This window comes from Bubalus kerabau, chromosome 7 (genome assembly GCF_029407905.1).
Source record: "Bubalus kerabau isolate K-KA32 ecotype Philippines breed swamp buffalo chromosome 7, PCC_UOA_SB_1v2, whole genome shotgun sequence".
Taxonomy (NCBI): domain Eukaryota; kingdom Metazoa; phylum Chordata; class Mammalia; order Artiodactyla; family Bovidae; genus Bubalus; species Bubalus kerabau.
Window position 1 is genome coordinate 28,416,977 of NC_073630.1, and position 26,295 is coordinate 28,443,271.

A 26,295-nucleotide genomic window follows, 5' to 3' on the forward strand; every position below is an offset into this window, starting at 1 on the left:
TTTGGCAGATCATCATAATGCCCCAGACTAGAATAAATTAACTAACTTAGTTAGCCAGTTTCTAAGTTAACTAAACTGTGTGAGGCTCTGCATTAGGTACTCGAGGGAAACACAAGGATGAATAAAACATGGTCATTGTCCACTAGTAGCTCACCATCTCTCTTTGGCGGAAGATGGAATTTCTATCACCTAGATGTACAGATCACCAAAGTAATTTTCTTTCAAGAAACTTTTTAGCTTAACAATAATCCAACTACGTGCATAGATATGGATTTTATTCCCACTTTTAGACAGAGCATGTGTACCAAGAAAATAATAATGCATTTCATTTCCTGATCTATTCAATACTGATTTATTGAAACAAATATGGAAGGAAAGCAAATGGAAGGTAATGATCATAAAGTTAGTCAATGTTTATTATATACCCACTATAGATAAATCACAGAAGTACTTCTAGTAGAAAATGAAGCTGTGAAGGAAAAGGAAGAAAAATGGAAATGGAAGGGAAAGGTAATGTGATCGAAGGACAACAGAGGCTTCAAGATTAAGAAACACAGAAAAAAAATCACTGAAATCTATGGAATTAAACTGCAATGTACTTGCTGAAATTGATATTATCATTATTATTACTATATTATTTTTATTGTGGAAGAGAATGAGAAAATAAAAATCCTAACTCAGGTAAGGTTAAGTGGACAGAATACAATTAAGAACTATTTGAGCTGGGAGAGAGTGGAGGAAAAAGATGAAGAGTTGAGTCTTGGGGAACAGAATCAAATGTGAAGAGTGCAGAACAGAAACATATGATTTTACTGGACACTATGCTGTAATACTTAATGAATATACCAACTCATAAAAAGTACAATCACAGCAAGAAAGTTACCATCCATAGAGTAATACACAGCATTTCAGTTGTGCATTCTGTTGAATATATTTTCCTTATTAATGAAAAGACATAAGATATAAAAATAAGTGAAACCATTTAAGGAGTGGTATAAAAGCAATGGTTTCACATTCAAATATCTGTCAAACATATTATATGTCAGAGAAACTTTCTCACCAGAACACTGCTCGTTCACAAGATGTCTGAAAACACAGAACGGCACCAAAATGCAGTTGGCCCACCGCTAATGTTTTTCATAGTTTATCTGAATTGAAGTTTGAAGCAAATGTACATTTCAAGGTGCATCAACTCCTTTCCAAAGTATTCCAATGCAAGATGTAGAACATTTCTGAGGGATTACACAACTGGTCTGTGGCCAAATAGCATAGGGCTTCCACCACCCCAGGCAGTAATCTTGAAATGAACATCCTGGAATAACTAATTACTATTATACATTTTGTGGTTTCAAAAGTTAAAAAAAGAATCAAGGCAAAAGTTCACATATGAGTGCTCAGCTGGATTAATGGAACAGTTCTGACCTCACTGGCCACCAATCAGGAAGAATGAAATGTATCGAGCATCTTAGTACAACCACACAATTCATATAACAATGGCATAAATATCATAAACTGCTGTTAAATGGGAAACATGTTGACCCGTGTCATAAAATCCTTGAACCACAATGAATATCTTCAAAAATGATTTGTATTCCCTTGCGTATCCAAACTCTGATTTTCATTTATTTGATACTTTGAGACAAAAAATTCAAATGCAATATAGTCCGTAAACATGTTATTTCTGTGGTAGAACAATATAAAAGTTACAAAATGCCCAGGTTTTTCTTCCCCTCTTTAAAGCTAATGAATAATCTCTTAGTATGTACTAGATCTGCAAAAATTTAAAATAAAAAAACTTTTATCCATATTCATGATTCCACTTAAGCTGGTAGTAAAAGATGAAATAGGCCAAACACAGAACTTCATTTTACATTTATGTTCAGAGTCAAGGTCTGAATGAAAATCATAAATAGTAAACTTTCTCTTATACACACACATACATATACATCAATATACACATACATATGCAAACATATGCATATATACACATATACAAACATTCCTGCATGAAAGGATTGTTTAAAGAATGGGAAGCTAGTTTTAATGAATACTTTAAAATGTTTGAGCTGGGAAACCCTTCAGAAGGAAAATAAAGTATACTGAATTTAAAACATTAAATTTTACATAAATATTCAAAAATTTTTGAAGAATCAGTGGAAAGACTTTACTAAAAAGAGATCTAAAGTCGATGCTTCTGTGAGGTACTTTAAAGCAATACTTTATTTCTGTAATATACAGTCTCATAGAATTACAAAATAGTAACAAACATTTTGACACTCTGCATTGTTCTAACTGCTTCACAACTATATATTTATTTAATCCTCACAATCAACTTGTGAGGTAGGTACTATTATTATCACCTTCATTTCACAGACAAGAAAACTGGGTGCAAAAAAGTTAAGAAATATGCCCAAGATCAATGAACCAGTAAATGTCAGATATGAGTTTTGAACTAAGAAGTCTCAAAGCAGAGTCAGTAATCTAAACTACCATCTCATAAGGCCTTCCACAAAATGCTACTACAGCGGACCACTGAACAACAGTTTGAACGGCATGAGTCCACTTATACAGATTTTTTTTTGATAGATATATCAGAAAAAATTTTGAAGAGTTGCAACAGTTTGAAAAAAAAAAGACAAACCATGTGGCCTAGAAATATCAGAAAAATTAAAAGATTATGTCATGAATGCATGAAATATATGTACATACTAGTCGATTTTATCATCCACACCATAAAATACACACAAATCTATTATACAAAGTTATCAAAAAAGTACACACATAAACACGAACAGAAAATAGATGGTGCCACTTGCAGTCGAGAGAAATGTAAACAAATGTAAAGATGCAGTGTTAAATCATAACTGCATAAAAGTAACTGTAACACATACCGCAGCGCTGTAATAATTTCGTAGCTACCTCCTGTTGGCTATCGTGGTGAGCTCCTGTTGTATTAGCTGAAAATACCATGTGACACTAGTCATCTCCTTATGAGCACTTGGTCTCTCCAGTAAACAATCTATCTCAATTAAAAGTGATCTCTTATGGTTCTTGCATACTTTTCATTGTGCTTAGCATAATACCATATAAATCTTGAATAACACCATGAGACCCATACAAAGTGCTACTGGTGATGCTGGAAGTGCTCCTGACAAGCACAGAAAAGTCATGACATTGCAAGAAAAGGTTAAATTGCTTGATATACACTATAGATCAAGGTCTGCAGTTATGCAGACATCCTATCGAGATAAATTAATCCAGGATAAGGACCACTGTAAAAAAAAAAAAGAAAAGAAAAGAAATTCATCAAGCTGTCACTGCAACTATACCAGTAGGTGAGGAAACCTTGTACTTTTTGCAAACTATCTTTTTATCTCATACTGAAAATGTAGCTTTTATGTGGGTACAGGATTGATATAATAAACATATGTTTATGTAGATTCTAATATGACTTCAAAAACAGAATCAAAGTCATTTTATGACAACTTAAAAAGGAGAAGAATCTAAAGCTAGAGAGTTTAATGTAAGCAAAGGATGGCTTGGTAATTTTAGGAGGTTTGGCTTTAAAAATATCAAGATAGACAAGAGAAGCAACTTCTAGCGCCCAAGAGACAGCAAACCAGCTCCCAAATGCCATTAAGGGAATCACTGGGGAGAAAGACATCTACTTGAACAGTTTACTGATACAGACAAAAGTTTCCTATGGTGGGAAAAGAAAAAAAAAAGAAAGAAAGAAATTCCACAAGTGACGTTTATTAGTAAGGAAGACAAGTGACCACCAGAGTTTAAGGCAGGAAGGCAGAGGATAGCTCTATTCTTTGATGCAAGTGCAGTGAGGTTTATGATCAGGACTTTGCTTTCCTATAAAGCTGCTAACCCTTGAACCTCAAAGGGAAAAGATAACTATCAGTTACTCGTCTCTTTGTTGTACCACAAAAGAAGACCTGAATGAGAACTCTTTTGATTTATGAAAGTGAAAGTCGGTCAGTCATGTCCAACTCTTTGCGACCCCAAGGACTATACAGTCCATGGAATTCTCCAGGCCAGAATACCGGAGTGGGTAGCCTTTCCCTTCTCCAGACCCAGGGATGGAACCCAGGTCTCCTGAATTCAGGCAGAGTCTTTACCAGCTGAGCCACAAGGAAAGCCCTTTTGCTATATAGATTGGCTCCATCCACACTTTGTCCCTGAAGTCAGGAAGTACGTTTCCAGTGAGGGACAGCCTTATAAAGTTCTTTTGATATTCGACAATGCCCCTAGCCGAAGTCATCAAAGCAGTAGCCCCAAGCACACTGTCTCTAATTCAGGTTCAAGATCAGGGAGTCATAAAGACCTTTAAGGCTTTATCAATGGAAAGAATTATCAATGTTATGGAAGAGAGCTCCACCAGAGGGATTACCATGAAAGTCTGTATTACACCATTTAAGATGCCATTGTTGTTCTAGCAAAATTTGTGAAAGCTATCAAATCTGAAACAATAAATTTCTGTGGGAGGAAACTTTGTCCAGATGTGCATGACTTCACAGAGTTTACAACAGAGCCAATCAAGGAAATCAAGAAAGATTGTGGATATGGCAAAAAAGGTAAGGGGAAGGATTTCAGATATGGATCTTAGAGAAATTCAAAAGTTAATAGACTCTTTACCAAAGGAATTAACAGAAGATGACTAAAAGTGATTCATGCTTCCAAACCAGTGCCAGATAATGAGAAAGCAGTGCTAGAAAACAAATTCACATTAGACAGTGTGGCAGAAGGGTTCTGATTATTCAAGACTGCTTCTGATTTCTTTTACACATGAACTGGAAAAGGAAATGGCAACCTACACCAGTATTCTTGCTTGGAGAATCCCATGGAGAGAGGAGTCTGGAAGGCTACAGTCCTTGGGGTCACAAAGAGTCGGACTCTATTGAGCGACTAGGCACAATATGAACAGACTTCAAAATCACTGCAGATGGTGACTGCCGCCATGAAGTTAAAAGATGCTTGCTCCTTGGAAGAAAAGCTATGACCAACCTAGACAGCATATTAAAAAGCAAAGACATTACTTTGCCGACAAAGGTCCATCTGGTCAAAGCTATGATTTTTCCAGTAGTCATACATAGATGTGAGAGTTGGACCAAAAAGAAACCTGAGCATTGAAGAACTGATGTTTTTGAACTGTGGTGTTGGAGAAGACTCTTGAGAGTCCCTTGTACTACAAGGAGATCAAATCAGTCAAACCTAAAGGAAATCAGTCCTGAGTATTCATTGGAAGGACTGATGTTGAAGCTGAAGCTTTAAGACTTTGACCAGCTGATGCGAAGAAGTGACTCTTTAGAAAAGACCCTGATGCTGGGAAGATTGAAGGCAGGAGGAGAATAGAACAACAGAGGATGAGATGGTTGGATGGCATCACCAACTCAATGGACATGAGTTTGAGCAAGCTCTGGGAGTTGGTGATGGACAGGTAACCCTGGCATGCTGCAGTCCATGGGGTCACAAAGAGTCAGACATGATTGAGCAACTGAACTGACTGACAATATCAACCCTTCTATGATACAGGCACTGAAACTAAAGCAAACGGTGGAAGGATTGGAACCACATAGAAATATTTTTAGAGAAATATTTAGAAAAAACAAAAAGTTGGGCAGAAATTACTATGTATATCTGCAATGTTACACAGAGTGTGCCTGCCTTTCCTATCCCCACTTCCACCTCCTCCACCCCTTCTACCTCTGCCACCCCAAGATAGCAAAACCAACGTCTTCTCTTCTTTTTCTTAATAGGCTTACTCAACATGAAGATGAGGACAAAGACCTCATCTCATGATAAAGACCTCATCTTATGATGATCCACTTCCACTCAGTGAAAAGTAAATAATCGTTATGCCATATAAACCTATCCGTTGTGTATGTATGTGAGTGTTGCCATGTGAAAATATAACAGCATGGCAAGAATAGTATGAGACATTTTGATATCATCATCTTCATCATTAATGCTAAGTATTCATGGCACAGAACAGCGTGTGCAAGACTCATGTTAAAGTAAATAGTCCATGCCTTATGTACACATAGGTAAGCAATATTTAATATAAAATTAATAATAATGAGTTGGTTCCATTACTGTTTCATAACTTTCCTTTCAAAGAATTACATTATTGCCCATTACGCCTCTCTCTTAGCCTTTCTTCACAGGTAAATTTTTTAAATATAATAAAGTTTCCTGGAACTTTCCTGGTGATCTAGCAGTTGAGAATCTGCCTTCCAGTACAGGGAACATAGGTTTGATCCCTGGTCCAGGAAGATCCCACATACCATAGGGCAACTAAGCCTGAGCACCACAACTACTGAGTCTGGGTGCCTCAACTAGAGAGTCCATGTGCTCAACAAAAGATCCCTCGTGCCACAACTAAGACCCAATGCAGTCAAATACATAAATTAAGTAAATAATTTTAAAAATGGTTCCAATAATGAATATGACTACAATACTGTGTGACATAAAAATTTTATCACAATTCATTCATTAGCATATAGCCTAGGCTAACCTGAAGCTATTCAGTCATAAATATTGACAGTGTTGATTAAACTTTTACTTCCATTGATTTCCTTAAGTGACTCTTTGTGATTTTCTTAGATCTCTGGTCACACTATTTTCTTGTCATGTTCACAATTATTTATAGGTATACAGGTTCATGCATCAATAACAAATGAACAGCAATATGACTGCTTTATGGTAGCCTAATGAGCTGGCTACAATAGCTCCAGGTCCAACTCTTGGGAGCCCATGGACTGTAGCCCACCAGGGTTTTTGGAGCCCAAAAAATAACATGTCACTGTTTTCACTTTTTCCCCATCTATTTGCCATGAAGTGATGGGACCAGATGCCATGATCTTAGTTTTCTGAATGTTGAGCCTTAAGCCAACTTTTTCACTCTCCTCTTTCAATTTCCCCAAGAACCTCTTTGGTTCTTCTTCACTTTCTGCCATAAAGGTGGTGTCATCTGCATATCTGAGGTTATCGATATTTCTCCCGGCAATCTTGATTCCACCTTGTGCTTAATCCAGCCCAGCGTTTCTCATGATGTACTCTGCATATAAGTTAAATAAGCAGGGTGACAATATACAACCTTGACGTACTCCTTTTCATATTTGGAAACAGTCTGTTGTTCCATGTCTAGTCCTAACTGTTACTTTCTGACCTACATACAGAGTTTTCAAGAGGCAGGTCAGGTCGTCTGGTATTCCCATCTCTTGAAGAACTTTCCACAGTTTATTGTGATCCACACAGTCAAAGGCTTTGGCATAGTCAATAAAGCAGAAATAGATGTTTTTCTGGAACTCTCTTGCTTTTTTGATGATCCAATGGATGTTAGCAATTTGATCTCTGGTTCCTCTGCCTTTTCTAAAACCAGCTTGAACATCTGGAAGTTCATAGTTCACATATTGTTGAAGCCTGACTTGGAGAATTTTGAGCATTACTTTACTAGCGTGTGAGATGAGTGCAATTGTGCAGTAGTTTGAGCATTCTTTGGCATTGCCTTTCTTTGGGATTGAAATGAAAATTGACCTTTTCCAATCCGTGGCCACTGCTGAGTTTTCCGAATTTGCTGGCATATTGAGTGCAGCACTTTCACAGCATCATTTTTTAGGATTTGAAATAGCTCAACTGAAATTCCATCACCTCCACTGCTGCTGCTGCTTCTAAGTCGCTTCAGTCGTGTCCAATTCTGTGCAACCCCATAGACGGCAGCCCACTAGGCTCCTCTGTCCCTGGGATTCTCCAGGCAAGAATACTGGAGTGGGTTGCCATTTCCTTCTCCAATGCATGAAAATAAAAAGTGAAAGTGAAGTCGCTCAGTTGTGCCCGACTCTTAGCGACCCCATGGACTGCAGCCTACCAGGCTCCTCTATCCATGGGGTTTTCCAGGCAAGAGTACTGGAGTGGGTTGCCATTGCCTTCTCTGATCACCTCCACTAGCTTTGTTTGTAGTAATTCTTCCTAAGGTCCACTTGACTTCACATTCCAGGATGTCTGGCTCTAGGTGAGTGTTTACACCATCATGATTATCTGGTTCGTGAAGATCTTTTTTGAACAGTTCTTCTGTGTATTCCTGCCACCTCTTCTTAATATCTTTGGCTTCGGTTATGTCCATACCATTTCTGTCCTTTATTGAACCCATCTTTGCATGAAACATTCCCTTGGTATCTCTAATTTTCTTGAAGAGATCTCTAGTCTTCCCCATTCTATTGTTTTCCTCTATTTCTTTGCACTGATCACTGAGGAAGGCTTTCTTATCTCTCCTTGCTGTTTTTTTAAACTCTGCATTCAAATGGGTACATCTTTCCTTTTCTCCTTTGCTTTTCGCTTCTGTTCTTTTCACAGCTATTTGTAAGGCTTCCTCAGGCAGCCATTTTGCTTTTTTTGCATTTCTTAGGGATGGTTGTGATCCCTGTCTCCTGTGCAGTGTCATGAACATTCAGAGTTCATCAGGCATTCTGTCTACCAGATCCAGTCCCTTAAATCGATTTCTCACTTCCACTGTATAGTTGTTAGGGATTTGATTTAGGTTATACCTGAATGGTCTAGTGGTTTTCCCTACTTTCTTCAATTTAAGTCTGAATTTGGCAGTAAGGAGTTCGTGATCTGAGCCACAGTCAGCTCCTGGTCTTGTTTTTGCTGACTGGATAGAGCTTCTCCATCTTTGGCTGCAAATATAATCAATCTGATTTCATTGTTGACCATCTGGTTATGTCCATGTGTAGAGTCTTCTCTTGTGTTGTTGGTAGAGGGTCTTTGCTATGACCAGTGCATTCTCTTGGCAGAACTCTATTAGCCTTTGCCCTGCTTCATTCTGTACTCCAAGGCCAAATTTGCCTGTTACTCCAGGTGTTTCTTGACTCCCTACTTTTACATACTGATGGTTCTTCTGAATTCATCCTACTTAAGGCCTCTTCTTGTATCTTCCCCCTTCTATCTGAAAAGTAAGTGGCAGCAAGCAACATGGGGAATTCAGAGCTAAGATACAGCAGAAGATAAAGCAGAAGCTAAGGGTCTAGGAGCCTACGGTGATCTTAGGCGGTATCATTAAAGGAGAAAATCATGGGCTTCCCTGGGGGATCAGACGGTAAAGAATCTGTCTGCTATATAGTGACCATTTCGGGTGAGGATTTTACTGAGCTGGAGTGGCCCATTGGATAGATGTGCTCTGAGTTGTTTGTTTTATTGTGGGTGAGCAACAGACTCCCTAAATATTACAAATTAAGAGGGAGAAAAGTAACCTGTAAAAGTATCACAGAGATAAACATCAAGCTCAAAGCTTGGCGGTATGGTGGTATTCTGTGACGGTGAGCACCTGAGTATGTATATAAAGACGACAGTGTTGAGGCAATTGAGTTGAGACAACAGTTCTAAGAACATGTACTGCAATTTTAAAGTAATATTTTAGATAATCTGACTGTGGCCTCTGCTTCCCATAAAAGCTGATGAGGAAAATGCCTGACTCAACCCCAAGTCTGCTCTCCCAGCTGTGTGATTTAGAAACAATTTCAGTTGCACATTTCTCTCTCTAAACTTTTCTAAACATGACACTTTAACAAACACTCTCCAATGCCCTGTTGTTTCAGAGAAACAGCAACATCTTTTTGTATATCTCATCCACATCTTGTGCTATTTGTCTGGAATCTCTTACACAGTCTATGATTGTATTTGAGTTATTTAGATGTGTATTAAAGCTCAGAGAAATCTAGGAAGGAAATTATTTTCTATAGGTTTACTATTTTATCACAATTCTTTCCATAAATACTAGAACTTATTATTGATTCCATTATTAGAATGAAGATTCATACTGTAAAACAATGAAAGGCTAGCTGTATATGAGTCCATGGATATTATTTACTTTAATTTGCCCAAATTATGTCTTGACTCATCAGTAACCTCCTCACATAGATAAGGATTCGAGTTCACTCTAGGATATAAGGTCAAACTAACTCATTTGAGTATCATTTGACTACTTCTTTCCTCTTTAAGTATTATCCCTATAAGTTTTTCATTTGGTAAGTTTTTTCAGACAAAATGTCTTTGTAAGTCCTCTCTAATCACAAAAACATAATAAAACTCTCCAAGAGCCTATCACTTTCAAGATACAGTCACTTTTACTGCTATCATCATGTAAGAATTGCACGCTGTGCTTGGCATAGATTGTTAAGCCCTGAGGCATGAACATGTCATCCTCCATTTTTTTTTTTTTTGTAGTTTGGGAATTTTTTTATAGCACTGAGTACACAGTTTGTGCTCAAGAAATGATAAATAATAATAATGGATTTCATTTGCAGATGGGATCATTTGAGAAATGAAGGTCTTTTTCATATAAGCTGGTCAACAACTTCTCCCTCTACTCAGGGGAAAATGTTCTAACCCTTCCCCAGATTAGGCCAGATACACAGTTTATTCTCAGGCACATATCCTATAGCACTTCAGGGTACTAAAAAAAGTCAGCAATAATGTAAAATTCCTGGGTATGATGGTATATTGTGTGGTAACAGCAAATACACAAATGCATTTAAGCATATTACCACACTTCCAGGCCAGGAGGCAATTACACGCCCAAAGCAACAAGCTACCAACACTGACTATTAAAAGATACAGAAAGTACAATGCCTGATATTAACTAGTTCACTCAGACTACTGAAAACTACATTGTTTATTTTTTAACTCATTGAATTTATTCAATGTGAATTTATTAAGTGCCTACCATATGCCCAGAGCCATTTCAGCAACAATGACAAGCAGATTAACAACACCCATGTCCTTCTCCAAAGGAGACCACGGTTTTATGCGGATAGATGTATTTTTTGTTGTTCAGTCTCCAAGTCATGTTTGACTCTTTCTACACTATGAACTGCAGCATGCCAGACTTCCCTATCCTTCACTGTCTCCTGGAGTTTGCTCAAATTCATATCCATTGAGTCAGTGATGCTATCTAACCATCTCATCCTTTGCCACCCCTGTCTACTCTTGCTCTCAATCTTTTCCAGCATCAGGGTCTTTTCCAATGAGTTGGTTCTTTGCATCAATGGCCAAAGTATTAGAGCTTCAGCATCAGTCCTTCCAATAAATATTCAGGGTTGATTTCCTTTAGGATTCACTGGTTGGATCTCCCTGCAGTCCAAGGGACTCTCAAGAGTCTTCTCCAGCACCACAATTTGAAGGCATCAATTCTTTGGCACTCAGCCTTCTTTATAGTCCAACTCTCACATCCATACATGACTACTGGAAAAAGCATAGCTCTGACTATATGGACCTTTGTCAGAAAAATGATGTCTTTGTTTTTTTTTTACTTATTTATTTTTTATTGAAGGATAATTGCTTTACAGAACTTTGCTGTTTTCTGTCAAACCTCAACATGAATCAGCCATAGGTATACATATATCCCCTCCCTCTTGAACCTCCCTCCCATCTCTCTCCCCATCCCACCCCTCCCCACCCCTCTAGATTGATACAGAGCCTCTGTTTGAGTTTCCTGAGACATACAGCAAATTCCCATTGGCTATCTATTTTACATATGGTAATGGAAGTTTCCATGTTACTCTCTCCATACAGCTCACCTTCTCCTCCCCTCTCCCCATGTCGATAAGTCTATTCTCTATGTCTGTTTCTCCATTATTGCCCTGTAAATAAATTCTTCAGTACCATTTTTCTAGATTCCATATATATGTTAGAATACAATATTTAACTTTCTCTTTCTGACTCACTTCACTGTGTATGATAGGTTCTAATTTCATCCACCTCATTAGAACTGACTCAAATGTGTTCTTTTTTATAGTTGGGTAACATTCCATTGTGTATATATACCACAACATCTTTATCCATTCATCTGTTGATGGACATCTAGGTTGCTTCCATGTTCTAGCTATTGTAAATAGTGCTGCAATAAACAATGAAATACATGTGTCTCTTTCAATTTTGGTATCCTCAGGGTATATGCCTAGAAGTGGGACTGCTGGGTCATATGGTGCTTTTATTCCTAGTTTTTTTAAGGAATCTCCATCCCATTTTCCATAGTGGCTGTATCAATTTACATTCCCATCAACAGTGCAAAAATGTTCCTATTTCTCCACACACTTTCCAGCATTTATTGTTTGTAGACTTTTTGATGAAGACCATTCTGACTGGTGTGAGGTGGTATCTCATTGTAGTTTTGATTTGCATTTCTCCAACAATAAGGGATGTTGAGCATCTTTTCATGTGTTAGCCATCTGTATGTCTTCTTTGGAGAAATGTCTATTTAGGTCTTTTCCCCACTTTTTGATTGGGTGGTTTGTTTTTCTGGTATTGAGTTGTATAAATTGCTTGTATATTTTGGAAATTAATCCTTTGTCAGTTATTTCATTTGCTATTATTTTTTCCCATTCTGAAGGTTGTCTTTTCACCTTGATTATAGTTTCCTTTGCTGTGAAAAAGCTTTTAAATTTAATCAGATCTCACTTGCTTACTGTTGTTTTTATTTCTGTTACTCTAGGAGGTGGGTCATAGAGGATCTTGCTTTGGTTTATGTTAATGAGTGTTCTGTCTATGTTCTCCCCTAAGAGTTTTATAGTTTCTGGTCTTAAATTTAGGTCTTTAATCCACTTTGAGTTTATCTTTGCATATGGTGTTAAGTGTTCTAATTTAATTCTTTTACAAGTAGCTGTCCAGTTTTCCCAGCACCATTTATTGAAGAGGCTGTTTTTGCCCCATTGTATATTCTTGCCTCCTTTGTCAAAAATAAGGGACCCATAGGTTCCCTTTCCCATGGGTTTATTTCTGGGCTTTCTATCTTGTTCCATTGGTCTATATTTCTGTTTTTGTGCCAGTAACATACTGTCTTGATGACTGTAGCTTTGTAGTATAATCTGAAGTCAGGGAGCTTGATTCCTCCAGCTCCATTCTTCTTTCTCAAGACTGCTTTGGCTATTCAGGGTCTTTTGTGTTTCCATATGAATTGTGAAGTTTTTTTGTTCTAGTTCTGTGAAAAATGCCATTGGTAATTTGATAGGGATTGCATTAAATCTGTAGACTGCATTTGGTAGTATAGTCATTTTCACAATATTGATTCTTCCTACCCAGGAACATGGAATATCTCTCCATCTGCTTATGTCATCTTTGATTTCTTTAATTAGTGTCTTATAATTTTCTGTGTACAGTTCTTTTGTCTCCTTAGGTGAGTTTATTCCTAGATATTTAATTATTTTTGTTGAAATGGTGAATGGGATTGATTCCTTAACTGCTCTTTCTGATTTTTCAGTTATTATATAGAAATGCAAGTGGTTTCTGTATATTGATTTTGTATCCTGCAACTTTGCTAAATTCACTGATTAGCTCTAGTAATTTTCTGATACTATCTTTAGGGTTTTCTATGTACAGTATCATGTCACCTGCAAACAGTGAGAACTTTACTTCTTATTTTCCGATCTGGATTCCTTTTATTTCTTTTTCTTCTCTGATTGCTGTAGCTAGGACTTCCAGAACTATGTTGAATAACAGTGGCAAAAGTGGACACCCTTGTCTTGGATCTCTGTGCTTTTTAATAAATAATTACAATAAAGGATAGTGAGATAGACGTTCACATAGTAATTTGTATAATGTACCATTAAAACACAGAGAAATAAACACTAAATTTTGTTGATTCCTGAATTTTTCAATGTAGTTTTCTTATTGAAAAGTACCTACTTTACAAAAAATTACATTCCCATCATCTTTCATACAACACAAATTTATGTCATAAGTGTATCTTCTCTTGCATACCCATACCACTGCTGCTGCTACGTCACTTCAGTCGTGTCCGACTCTGTGTGACCCCATAGACGGCAGCCCACCAGGCTTCCCCGTCCCTGGGATTCTCCAGGCAAGAACACTGGAGTGGGTTGCCATTTCCTTCTCCAATGCATGAAAGTGAAAAGTGAAAGGGAAGTCGCTCAGTCGTGTCTGACTCTTCGCGATCCCATGGACTGCAGCCTACCAGGCTCCTCCATCCATGGGATTTGCCAGGCAAGGGTACTGGAGTGGGGTGCCACTGCCTTCTAAACCCATACCACTAGAACTTTGTTTATTGCTTTCTTTCTTTTTATAAACTTTTCATAGAAGAGAACAGTCTCACTTCTAAGATTCATGCTACCATGATTATTGTACAAACTAAATTTGTACAGAATTATTGTACAAACTGGCCTCTGTGCATCCGCTCTTATGCCTAGTTCATTCTATTTTCAATGTAGCCTGTAGAGTGATCCTATTTAAACAGAAGTCGGATCATAGAGGATCTTGCTAAAGATCTTGCCATCTTCCTGCTAAACCCTCCAATTGTTTTACATCTCATTCCAAGCAAAAGCCAAACAACTGACAATGGCAAATCAATCGATGTATTCCACATCACCACACCCTCTCCCCCTCTGATTTCAAACCCACTGTTCTTCCCATAATGTGCTTTACTCCAGCCCATTGCTATCCTTCAGAAATGATGCTGCCTGCCCTTAAGTCCTTGTACTTATATTCCCTCTGCTTCGAATGTTCCTCATATATAACCACACCCACACTCACTGTTCAGCCTCTCACCTGTCCTCACTTCACGTATTTACTCAACTGTCATCTTCTCAGAAGTAAGGGCTTCTATGGACAGTATATTTAAAGCTGCAACCCTCCCTTATTGCCTAGTCCCTATCCATCCTTTATTTTACCCCATAGCATATGTCACCTTTAAACATACTTTGTATTTTTCTTACTTATCCTGCCTACTCTTAGCTCATCTTGTTTACTATTTGTCTGCCTCACTCTCCTAAAACCACACAATCAGAATATGAGTCCTGCAAAAACAAACATTTTCATTGGTTTTATTGCTTTAATTTATATAAGGCAATCAATAGATTCCTGTTTAATGTACTATATATTCACTTCTGGGGTTACTTGTGAAATTTAAGCTTTGTCTTTGAATTAGGCTGTAAGGTTCATAAGACAGGGATCAAGTTGTTTTGCTCACTGGTGAATTTTTAATACCTAACACTGTCCTTGACCAGGAAATAATTTAAATATCATTTTACCAGTAACGAATGAACAAGTGGATCATGTATTAAAGATTATATGATTATAAATAATTTGAAAAGATATTTATACTTCTATCACCTTGAAAGTGTCTTACAAATACGCAACCATGAATCAAACCAATTATTTGATAAGATTAATAGCATAATGTAATGTAAAAGAGTGTATATGCATGCTAAGTTGCTTCAGTTATGTCTGACTCTTTGGGAACCTATGGACAGTAGCCCTCCAGGCTCCTCTGCCCATGGGATTCTCCAGGCAAGAATACTGGAGTGGGTTTCCATGCCCTCTTCCAGGGGATCTTCCTGACCCAGGGGGTCAAACCTGCATCTCTTATGTTTTCTGTATTGGCAGGCGGGTTCTTTACCACTAGTACCAACTGGGAAGGCATAAAAGTATACAATTATATAAAACCACTTAATCATTTAGAGTACTCAAAAATAAGGTGAATCTTGTAACAGTGGGTGTAAAATGTATACTGTGGTATCTGACTGGTAAAATGTAAAGCACGCCAAACAACTCTACTTATAGTCAAGAGACATATGCATTTATTTTTAAAAAAACAAAGGACATCCTGATGGTGCAGTGGATAAGAATCCACCTGCCAATGCAGGAGACATAGGTTTGATCCCTGGTCCAGGAAGATTCCACATGCTGTAGAGCAACTAAGCCAGCGCTCCACAACCACTGAGCCTGAGCTCTAGAGTCCATGAGTCATAACTACTGAGCCCCTTACACTTTGACTACTGAAGCCTGCACATCTAGAGCCTGTGCTCCACAACAGGAGAAGCCACCACTATGAGAAGCCCACACACTGCAAGAAAGAGTAGCCCCCACTCACCTCAACGAGAAAAAGCCCATGCAAAGCAATGAAGATCCAGTGTAGCCAAAAATAAATAAATTTTAAAAATAAAGGAGGAAGGAAGGAAAGAAAGAGATGTACGGGAATGATAAATATCAAATTCAGGAGAGGATATATCACTGTAAGGAAGGGAAGGGTCTGCAATTAGGAAAAGACCCAGGAGGAATTTTGGTTGGGTTTGTACATTTCCCTTGGGTAAGCCAGTTGTGGATACACAGAGCTTGTCTGAATAATTCTAAATAAATAAAAACACAAATAAACATGTAAAATAGACTACCTACAATCCAAGAGAGCTTTCAACTATCCCCATGTTCTCCCTTTGCTTTACTATCTAAGCAAGCTCTTCAGTGATTCCTGAGAAGCATAATCACTTTTAATGCTCAGGTTGCTTGTTCTCCAAGTTTTATCTCTTTCTGCCGTGCATGGAATCCTGACTGGTGTTAACATTTGTACACAGAAAAATTGTTTACTGTTAATTTATTTTTATTCCTTAAATTCAGCTAATGTTATCTATCTTCCCACTCTATAATAGCTATAATTAAGGTGAAGCTGGAAATATGGTTAAGTTTCTTTCATCTATGTCTCCTGAAAAGTGATCCCTAAAAAACTGCTTGGGAATACACTTTTAGTACAAATAAAGTCTTTTGGGGACTAACCAGCACCACCCATGGTTATATGCGGTTCTTTAACTCTTAATATTCAGATCCCAAAGAACTTGTGGAGGAGGAAACACGTGCAATGTTTTTGGCACTGAGATTAAAAGTGCCAATGAAACTTTTATGTGATTATTTTATGTCTCTGGGAGGGCCTACTGTGATATTACCAAATCACATACTGAAAAGCTAAAATAAACTTAGAAATGAGCACTCTCATTTTACAGAGAAAAAACTCATTTAGGTAGCTTGAAGTTTGTATCAGAACCCAAGTTTCCCAAATTCTAGTTTGATGTTCTGAATCATTCCCAGAAAATGTACAGTCTAGTGATAATTCTTCACAGAATATAAGAAACTTGCCAGGTACTCCATTGTGCTAACTCAAGAACATGATAATAAAGGTTTTAATCTTTAAAATGCTCATATTTAATATTTCACCTTTCCTTCCATGATAGGTGATAAGATAATCAAGTACCTCAAATCAGATTTCCTATGATTTCTTTAACTCAAATAAATATATTAGCCCATATTATTAACAAAGCTTCACCAATAAATTTCATATTTCAAAGAACTTTATAGGTAAGCTAATATCAATACTTGTACTTATTTTTGTAGACTAATATAATTCCTTTAGTTTCTTTAAAAGGAATATGTCAAGTAGAAAGATTATACAAACAATGCACTGTGAAAAGTCCACATATACTTATAGAATGCATTTTTTAATATAAATTTATGTATTTTAATTGGAGGCTAATTACTTTACAATATTGTATTGGTTTTGCCATACATCAACATGAATCCACCACGGGTGTACACGTGTTCCCCATCCTGAACCCCCTTCCCCCCTCCCTCCCCATACCATCCCTCTGGGTCATCCCAGTGCACCAGCCCCGAGCACCCTGTATCACGCAACAAACCTGGACTGGCAATTCGTTTCATATATGATATTATGCATGTTTCAATGCCATAGAATGCATATTTTAATGAAGAATTAACACGTGTACATTTGTGTGTATGTCTATCTAAATCCTATGTGTGTTTGAAAACCTTGCTATGTATAATCGCATAGGCGTTACAAATGGGCATATGTTATTTCTCCAGCAAGAAAGTATCACTTTAATCTTGTCTTTTATCACCACTCTAAAGTAGCAGCAATTTAGAAATACATTGATAAAATTATGAGACTGTGTATCAAGAACTGAGATACTGAGAGAAAAGATTAAGTAAAGGAAATAACAAAATATAAAGCTGTGTTTCTATTTGTCAGTAATAAATCATCAGTCTAGCCAATATGAAGCCATCGGTTGTAATGATTTAATAACAAATAAACTTGTCCATGGGGTTTTAATTATCCTGGTCTTTAGTTTTCTTAATCTTATCTGAAAAGAAAAGAAATAAAATTTTTCATCAGAGACATAGCTATGACTACCCTCGGAGCCACAATGCAACACAGCACTCATTTTAAGGGACCAGATCAGATCCAGTTCCAAAAGCTCTAGGTCACTGTCCACTAGATATTGGAGGAATAAACCTTCCAGTCCCAATGTAATAGAATAAAAAGCAGGGTTTCAAAATAATTCTCTACTTTTTAACAAATTTAAAAATATTACCAGAAGCTGATCATCATGTTAAACTTAAAAATATCAAAAGCTTTCTTTTTTTTTTAAATTTTATTTTATTTTTAAACTTTACATAACTGTATTAGTTTTGCCAAATATCAAAATGAATCCGCCACAGGTATACATGTGTTCCCCATCCTGAACCCTCCTCCCTCACTTTACTTACAAAGTATAGTCGTTCGGTCATGCCCGACTCTTTGTGACCCTATGGACTGTAGCCCATTAGGCTCCTGTGTCCATGGAATTTTCCAGGCAAAAATAATGGAGTGGGTTGCCATTCCCTTCTCAGAAAGGGTGTGTTGCCTCTCCATTGGGGAATCGAACCTGGGTTTCCCGTGTGACAGGCAGGGATACTCAGTACTATACTAACAAGGACGGCAAAACACCTTTATTTCCAAAACACTTACCTCCGAAACACCTTTCTGTATGTTTTCAATGATGCTTCCTGGGTTTTACATTATGTCTGGTCTTCTGACTAAGTATGGTGTTGAGTGCCTTGGATAGGCTATTTCACTTCATTGTGTTACAAATGATGTTGCAGAACCAATTACACTACGTCAATGCAATCTTCCACATAAATAGTGTTGACAGCAATTGATACCATGGCTCAGAGGCTGCAGAAATGGACAGAGTCCCTGTTGGGAGATTAGATTCTCTTTCTCTTTCGCTTAAATGAATCAGCTTATTTCCTTTCCTTTTAGCTGCCTATTTTCTACCTTCTGTTTAGAACTCAGTGGAATTGAACCATCATCTTAACAGCCAGGACCAGAAAGAAAAAGGTCCTATCCAAATGAAATGACAATTTAGCTAAAAAACATGCAACAAATCCAACAGTGGACTGTCCTCATTTTCTCATATCTCACAACGTACATAAACTTTCATTAAAAAGTCTTGAGTTTTCAGTTTTGTTTTTTGGTATAAAATACATTTTCAACTCATCTATACACAAGAAGCAAAACACAACACACAGCTTTACACAGACCACAGTCATGAAAAAACCGAGCATTTCAAGAATTTCTAAAGGTCAATTTATTTTGAAAAAAATTTATAAGAATGATTGTGTGCCCATTTCAAATGCTAGTAAGGTTATGCTCAAAATTCTTCAAGCTAGTCTTCAGCAGTACATGAACTGAGAACTTCCAGATGTACAAGCTGGATTTAGAAAAGGCAGAGGAACCAGAGATCAAATTGCTAGCATTCACTGGATCATAGAGAAAGCAAGGGAATTCCAGTGTAGCCACTGACTACACTAAAGCCTTTGAGTATGTAGATCACAACAAACTGTGGAAAATTCTTAAAAAGATGGGAATGCCAGACACCTTACCTGTCTCCTAAGAAATCTGAATGCAGGTCAAGAAGCAAGAGTTAGAATCAGACATGGAACAACTGACTGGTTTAAATTTAGGAAAGGAGTAAGTCAAGGGTCTATATATTCACCCTGCTTATTTAACTTGTATGCAGAGTACATCATGCAAAATGCCAGGCTGGATGATTCACAAACTGGAATCAAGATTGCTGGGAGAAATATCAACAACCTCAGATATGCAGATGAAACCACTTTGATGGCAGAAAGTGAAGATGAACTAAAGAGCTGCTTGATGAGGGTGAAAGAAGAGAGTGAAAAGGTTGGCTTAAAGCTCAACATTCAAAAAACTAAGATCATGGCATCTGGTTCCATCACTTCATGGCAAATAGAAAGGGAAAAAGTAGAAGCAGTGATAGATTTTATTTTCTTGGGCTCCAAAATCACTGGACGGAGGAGCCGGGTGGGCTACAGTCCATGGGGTCGCTGAGGGTCAGACACGGCTGAGCGACTTCACTTTCACTTTTCACTTTCATGCACTGGAGAAGGAAATGGCAACCCACTCCCGTGTTCTTGCCTGGAGAATCCCAGGGACGGGGGAGCCTGGTGGGCTGCCGTCTGTGGGGTCACACACAGTCGGACATGACTGAAGTGACTTAGCAGCAGCAGTGACTCCAGCCATGAAATTAAAAGACACTTGTTCCTTGAAAGGAAAGCTATGACAAACCTAGACAGCATATTAAAAAACAGAAACATCACTTTGCTGACAAAGGTCCATATAGTCAAAGCTATGATTTTTCCAGTAGTTGTGTATGGATGTGAGAGCTGGACCATAAAGAAGGCTGAGTGCCAAAGAACTGATGCTTTCGAACTGTGGTGCTGGAGAAGAATCTTGATTCCCTTGGACAGCAAGGAGATCAAACCAGTTAATCCTAAAGGAAATCAACCCTCAATATTTATTGGAAGGACTGATGCTGAAGCTGATGCTCCAATACTTTGGCCACCTGATGGGAAGAGCCAACCCATTGGAAACAATGCAGATGCTGGGAAAGGCTGAAGGCAAAATGAGCAGGCAGCAGGCCAGCGGAGGATGAGATAATTAGATGGTATCACTGACTCAGTGGACATGAATCTGAACAAGTTCCCAGAGACAGTGAAGGGCAGGGAAGCCTGGCATGCTGCATTTCATGGGGTCACAAAGAGTCGGACATGACTTAGCAACTGAACAATAAAATGCTGTCTTTTCAAATAAGCATTTCTGTAAATTTTGAAGTTTGAAATTTTATACTCAATTTCCATTTATAAATAAAAATATAGCAGTCAAAACATAATTAACATTGCATGGCATCATAAAGTACTTTATGGGAAAAAAAATGAGCAATTTATAAACCAAAACAGTAATGCTAGTGTTTATGGGAAACAAACCTGCACTCCTATTACAGAAAGAGCTTTGATCTCAGAAATTCTTCCAGAATTTACATAACGAGCTTAGACACAATCAATAACCTAAACAGGGTTTAAAATCTAGTGTTGCAAAATATATAGTTAAAATGAATGTCTATATATACTTTTCATAAACTTTCATATATTTTAGATGAATCATCAGGATCAAAACCCCAAAGGCCTCCGTTCAATAACTAAGTTCCAGCCCCTGATTTGAAGCTTAGCGTGAAAGGTGCTGCATGCTTTCTCCCTATCTGAGGAACAGAGAAGAATACACAAGGCTAACTCACAACACAAGGGAAGAGATGCAGCTTGCTTGATTCATGTCTTTGCTATTGTCTGCATCATTTGGTTTGCAATTTTAAGAAATGTTTTAAGTTACTTCCTTTCTGTTTCATTTTGGCACCTACTTGAAAAAAAGTCAATTTTTACTTTCCAGATATTCTAGAAAATGTCATCAGATTAATATATTACCACTTGTCCTTTTTTACACTACACAGAAAAAAGTATGCACTCATTCTGAATCATGGAGAAATGTTCTTCAGTAACAAAATGAATAAAAAAAAATAGAGGTAAATTAGAATGACAGGTTAATCTGGTTTAGAAGGTACCTATAGAAAAGAAGTAGGAACTGGGATGTAACTTGATTTCTGGAAACTAGAATTGTAAGACGTAAAAGATTTAATGACTGAAAAACATCCAGGGGTCCAATCCTCTATCAAATATCCATCTTCAATCCTACTTACTAAGAACTCCATACCCATGAGAGAGAGAGATAGGAAACAGGAAATGAGACTATTATGGTCACTTTGGGTTGATTTACTCTTATTGCATATTCCATCTAAATTGCCTGTGCTTCTTTAGAATATGCCATGAAAAATAGGCTAAAAATATAGAAACTGAAAATGCAGTCTACAGACAGAACCATTTTAAAAGGAAATGATTGCTTAATTCTTCTCTAAGGAGTCAACAGACCTTCAGCATCATGTAATAAAATTCAAAAGGAAATACTGCATGCCTCATAGGTATATGACCACGTGTCATCAACCTATTATGTCACTGTCTTCCATATCACAAAAGGACCCATTTTCCCATTAGCTCTCTTTCAACAAATATCTGTTCCATGCCTGCTGTGTTAACAGGAACTGCTTTACTCAGCTGAAAGCAGAGCAGCAACTAGAAGCAGGTAACCATGCAAAGATCACAGACCAGAGCATTCCATATTAACGTGACAGTACAAAGCCCTAAAGTGAGAACACATTTGGTCTGCTCAGTGTGGTGGTAGACTAAGGAACAAGGACAAAAGAGAAGAAAATAAAGTGGAACATGCAAGGATCAGAACATGTGGTACTTTATAAGTCAGAGCAAGATATTTGGGTTTAACTATGATATTTTTGTGATTTTTAGGTGATCATTCTGGGTGCTGTATTCGTGAAACAAGAATAGAAATCTCTATTCTTGTGAAACAAGAATAGAAATCAGTGAAACCTGTTATTTTAGGTCAGTTAAAAAATGATGGTTGGTTAATAATAAAGATAGCAATGAATAGATTAATTTAAAATATATTTGGGAGACAGGCTTTATAGGACCAAAATGAAGACTTGAGGAAAAGGAACAATGAATGCAAAGTAAACAAGGATAACTCCTAGATTGTGTCTTGAGTAATTAGATGGAAAATGGTGTTCTTTTCTGAGAGAAGGAAGTCCAGGAATGAAAGATTCTTTGTTCAAAAATGAAATATACTAGTCTTCTTAAAAGAAGCACTTCTTCCATTATTATTCTAAGTTTCTCATGAGACTAAGTTACTGAGAATAACACTGTAAAACGCTGTAAGATGGGAGCACCAAAGAGTTCATGCTGAGGTGAATGGAATTTGAAGGGTAAATTATACAACAGACTGGTTCCAAATAGGAAAAGGAGTGTGTCAAGGCTATATATTGTCACCCTGCTTATTTAACTTATATGCAGAGTACATCATGAGAAACGCTGGACTGGAAGAAACACAAACTGGAATCAAGATTGCTGAGAGAAATATCAATAACCTCAGATATGCAGATGACACCACCCTTATGGCAGAAAGTGAAGAGGAACTTAAAAGCCTCTTATTGAAAGTAAAAGAGGAGAGTGAAAAAGTTGGCTTTAAGCTCAAGATTCAGAAAACGAAGATCATGGCATCTGGTCCCATCACTTTATGGGAAATAGATGGGCAAACAGTGGAAATAGTGTCAGACTTTTCATTTTGGGGGGCTCCGAAATCACTGCAGATGGTGATTGCAGCCATGAAATTAAAAGACGCTTACTCCTTGGAAGGAAAGTTATGACCAACCTAGATAGCATATTCAAAAGCAGAGACGTTACTTTGCCAACAAAGGTTCGTCTAGTCAAGGCTATGGTTTTTCCTGTGGTCATGTATGGATGTGAGAGTTGGACTGTGAAGAAAGCTGAGCACCGAAGAATTGATGCTTTTGAACTGTGGTGTTGGAGAAGACTCTTGAGAGTCCCTTGGACTGCAAGGAGATCCAACCAGTCCATTCTGAAGGAGATTAGTCCTGGGTGTTCTTTGAAAGGAATGATGCTAAAGCTGAAACTCCAGTACTTTGGCTACCTCATGCGAAAAGTTGGCTCACTGGAAAAGACTCTGATGCTGGGAGGGATTGGGGGCAGGAGGAGAAGGGGACGACAGAGGATGAGATGACTGGATGGCATCACCGACTCGATGGACGTAAGTTTGAGTGAACTCCAGGAGTTGGTGATGGACAGGGAGGCCTGGCGTGCTGCAATTCATGGGATTGCAAAGAGTTGGACACGACTGAGTGACTGAACTGAACTGAACTTACAAATCAGCATATAATATTGTTACTTTCTAGCTTGTTTCAGTTTTACTTAATTTATGTATATCCGATATAACATTGAAAACATTATAGAACATCTATATGACTTTTGCTAAATAAATGAACAAAAGAGTATTTGTTGTCTCCAAAAGTCAGCCTCCATTTTACATAAAACAGCCATGTTACTGGGCTGACAATCCAAACTGAGCACAAATTAGTTTTCTGAATAAAAGGGATATTAACATATCAAAGAGTTATCTTTCTCTTTGCGATCTCAATCTAATTCAAATATAGATATTTACAGAAAAAGTATAGCTCAGAGATAAGTAAAACTCTTATCCAAACAAGGGTTAATGAACTCTGAACAACATAACACTACCAGGATGCTTAACGCATCTCAAGAGTTTACACCTTTGGTCATTTTGTCAGAGAAACTTGCAGAACAGATTCTCTTTTCATCTATATCAGATGAAGCAGGAGAGACCCTCATTACCTATGTCCAGTGATTTCACGTATGGTCTTTGCCCAAGTCAATTTCAACTGAATTTTCAATCTGAACATGTAACTACTATGTGATGGATGTATATGCCAAATGAAGCGCCAGATTAAAAAAAAAAAATTTGGATAGAAAGGAGCCAACTGTTCTTCTGGAAAGGAAGAAGTGCTTCCGATTGTCATGGAGATCTGTCTTTATAAACTAGGGAGAATTAGGGGCCATACTTTCATTTTGTCTTAACGCCATTTCTACCTGTATGCTCCCACCTTACCCACCAGCATGGGCCCTCTAGATTGTAGGGACTCTAGTATTGGCTACTTGTCAAAGATGGGTCCCTAACACTGGTTGTTCTTCCCATTAGAAACAATCTTTTAGATGCACATGCTGCTGCTGCTGCTGCTAAGCCGCTTCAGTCGTGTCCAACTCTGTGCAACCCCATAGACGGCAGCCCACCAGGCTCCCCCGTCCCTGGGATTCTCCAGGCAAGAACACTGGAGTGGGTTGTCATTTCCTTCTCCAATGCATAAGGCTACTTTATTTTCTTTTGTCAGATTTCAGCTCAAATATCCTCCCCTCACAGAAATCATTTTAGATCACCTGTTTCATTTGATAACCATAATTGGTGAACAAATAAACTCATACTGCAATGACTTAAACACAATAGGATCTTATTTCAGATCTTATTTCACTTTCATTGAAAACTTGAGACAATCTTGTAGGTTGTAGCCTGGAAAGGAGTCTTTGTCCCACACTCTTATTCAGGAACCCAGGTTGATAGGAGCTCTGCCACTTTTAACATGTGATTTTCAAGATTGTTCTAGTCACTCTGATAATTGGTGTGACCCTCCAGCTCAAGATAAGAAACAAAAATCATTAAAAACCCTTTGAGGAAGTTTTTACGGGTCAGGGCTGGAACTGGCAGACTTCACTTCTGTTCTTGGACTAATACAAAGCACTTACTCAAATGGCTACTATACTATTTAGTGTCGAGTTTTAAAGTTAGAATCTTAGTGTAGTTGGGAAGCTGTGGGCCAGCTTTGGTAAAAGAAGGGGAGAATAAACTTTGATGATCAGTTAGTAGTGTCTGTTACACCCCAGTAAGTTGAAGTCATATCTATCAATTTTGTCTTTCCCATTAATATATAAGGTCTTGAAAAATTTTGTGTTTTGCTCACGTCCCAATGCTCAACATTAGAATAGAGCTTGGCACCTAATAGATGCTCAAATAGTATTTATTGACAAACAGACCAACGCCTCTAAAGACTCAGCCTGTATAGTGAGACCCAGATATTTGGCTCCCAAAATTCTCTGATGCCAAAGCATCTACTTTCAAAAACAACTATGTTTATCTCCTCTATTCTTATGCCTTTTTAGAACTATTAAATGATAGGAAGAACAAGTTCTGGTATATACTAACTTCCATGTCCCATACACTACACTATATCTTACATGTGTGTCTCATTTAATCTTCACAATTATTGCAGAAGGTGGGTAATTTTTACTAGTCTCATTTTACAAATGAAGAAAGTGATGCTTAGAAAAGTTAAGGGATTTACTCAAAGCCCACAGTGAGAAAGGTAAAAGAACTAGGACTCAAATCTTATTCTATAGCTCTGTCTTCACAGCCAAACTTTTAACCATTAGAATATATGACCTCTGGAAAATTATTTGCTTTTTGAAAACATTGGTTCTCAAGTGGTAGCAATTGTGGCAATGTCTGAAAACACACAATTATGTAAAGTTTAAAAAAAAATAAAACTTGGGTGGGGAGGTTATCAGTTTCTAATGGGTAGAGATCAAGGATGCTGTTAAATATCCTACAGTCATATGACCCATACACACAACAAAGGATTATTCAGCTCAAAATATCAGAGCTGATGATGAAAAATCCTGACTTAGAGGGACACACTTGTAGTCAATGACATGTTGCTTTGAACAAACAGTAAGCAATTACTGATCTTCTCAAAGATTATTTTTACTCCACTTAAAAATGCTTTTCAAGATTGCCCCAGTCTATGTTGTTACTACTACCTCTTTTCA

At 37.6% G+C, this 26,295-nt stretch overlaps 1 protein-coding gene across 43 annotated transcripts in view; it reads right to left on the minus strand.

Annotated features, from left to right (window-relative positions):
- The window catches only part of DKK2 (dickkopf WNT signaling pathway inhibitor 2), a 583,019-nt gene that overhangs the window by 330,339 nt on the left and 226,385 nt on the right, over positions 1-26,295 (minus strand). For 2 of the 43 annotated variants that reach the window (XR_008716849.1, XR_008716842.1), the window contains one exon: positions 17,856-17,942. The exons of the other annotated variants lie outside the window; for them this stretch is intronic. The gene's annotated coding sequence lies outside the window, so the exon portion shown is untranslated. Of the gene's footprint in view, positions 1-17,855; positions 17,943-26,295 lie in introns of those variants that run through there. 43 annotated transcript variants of the gene reach the window in all.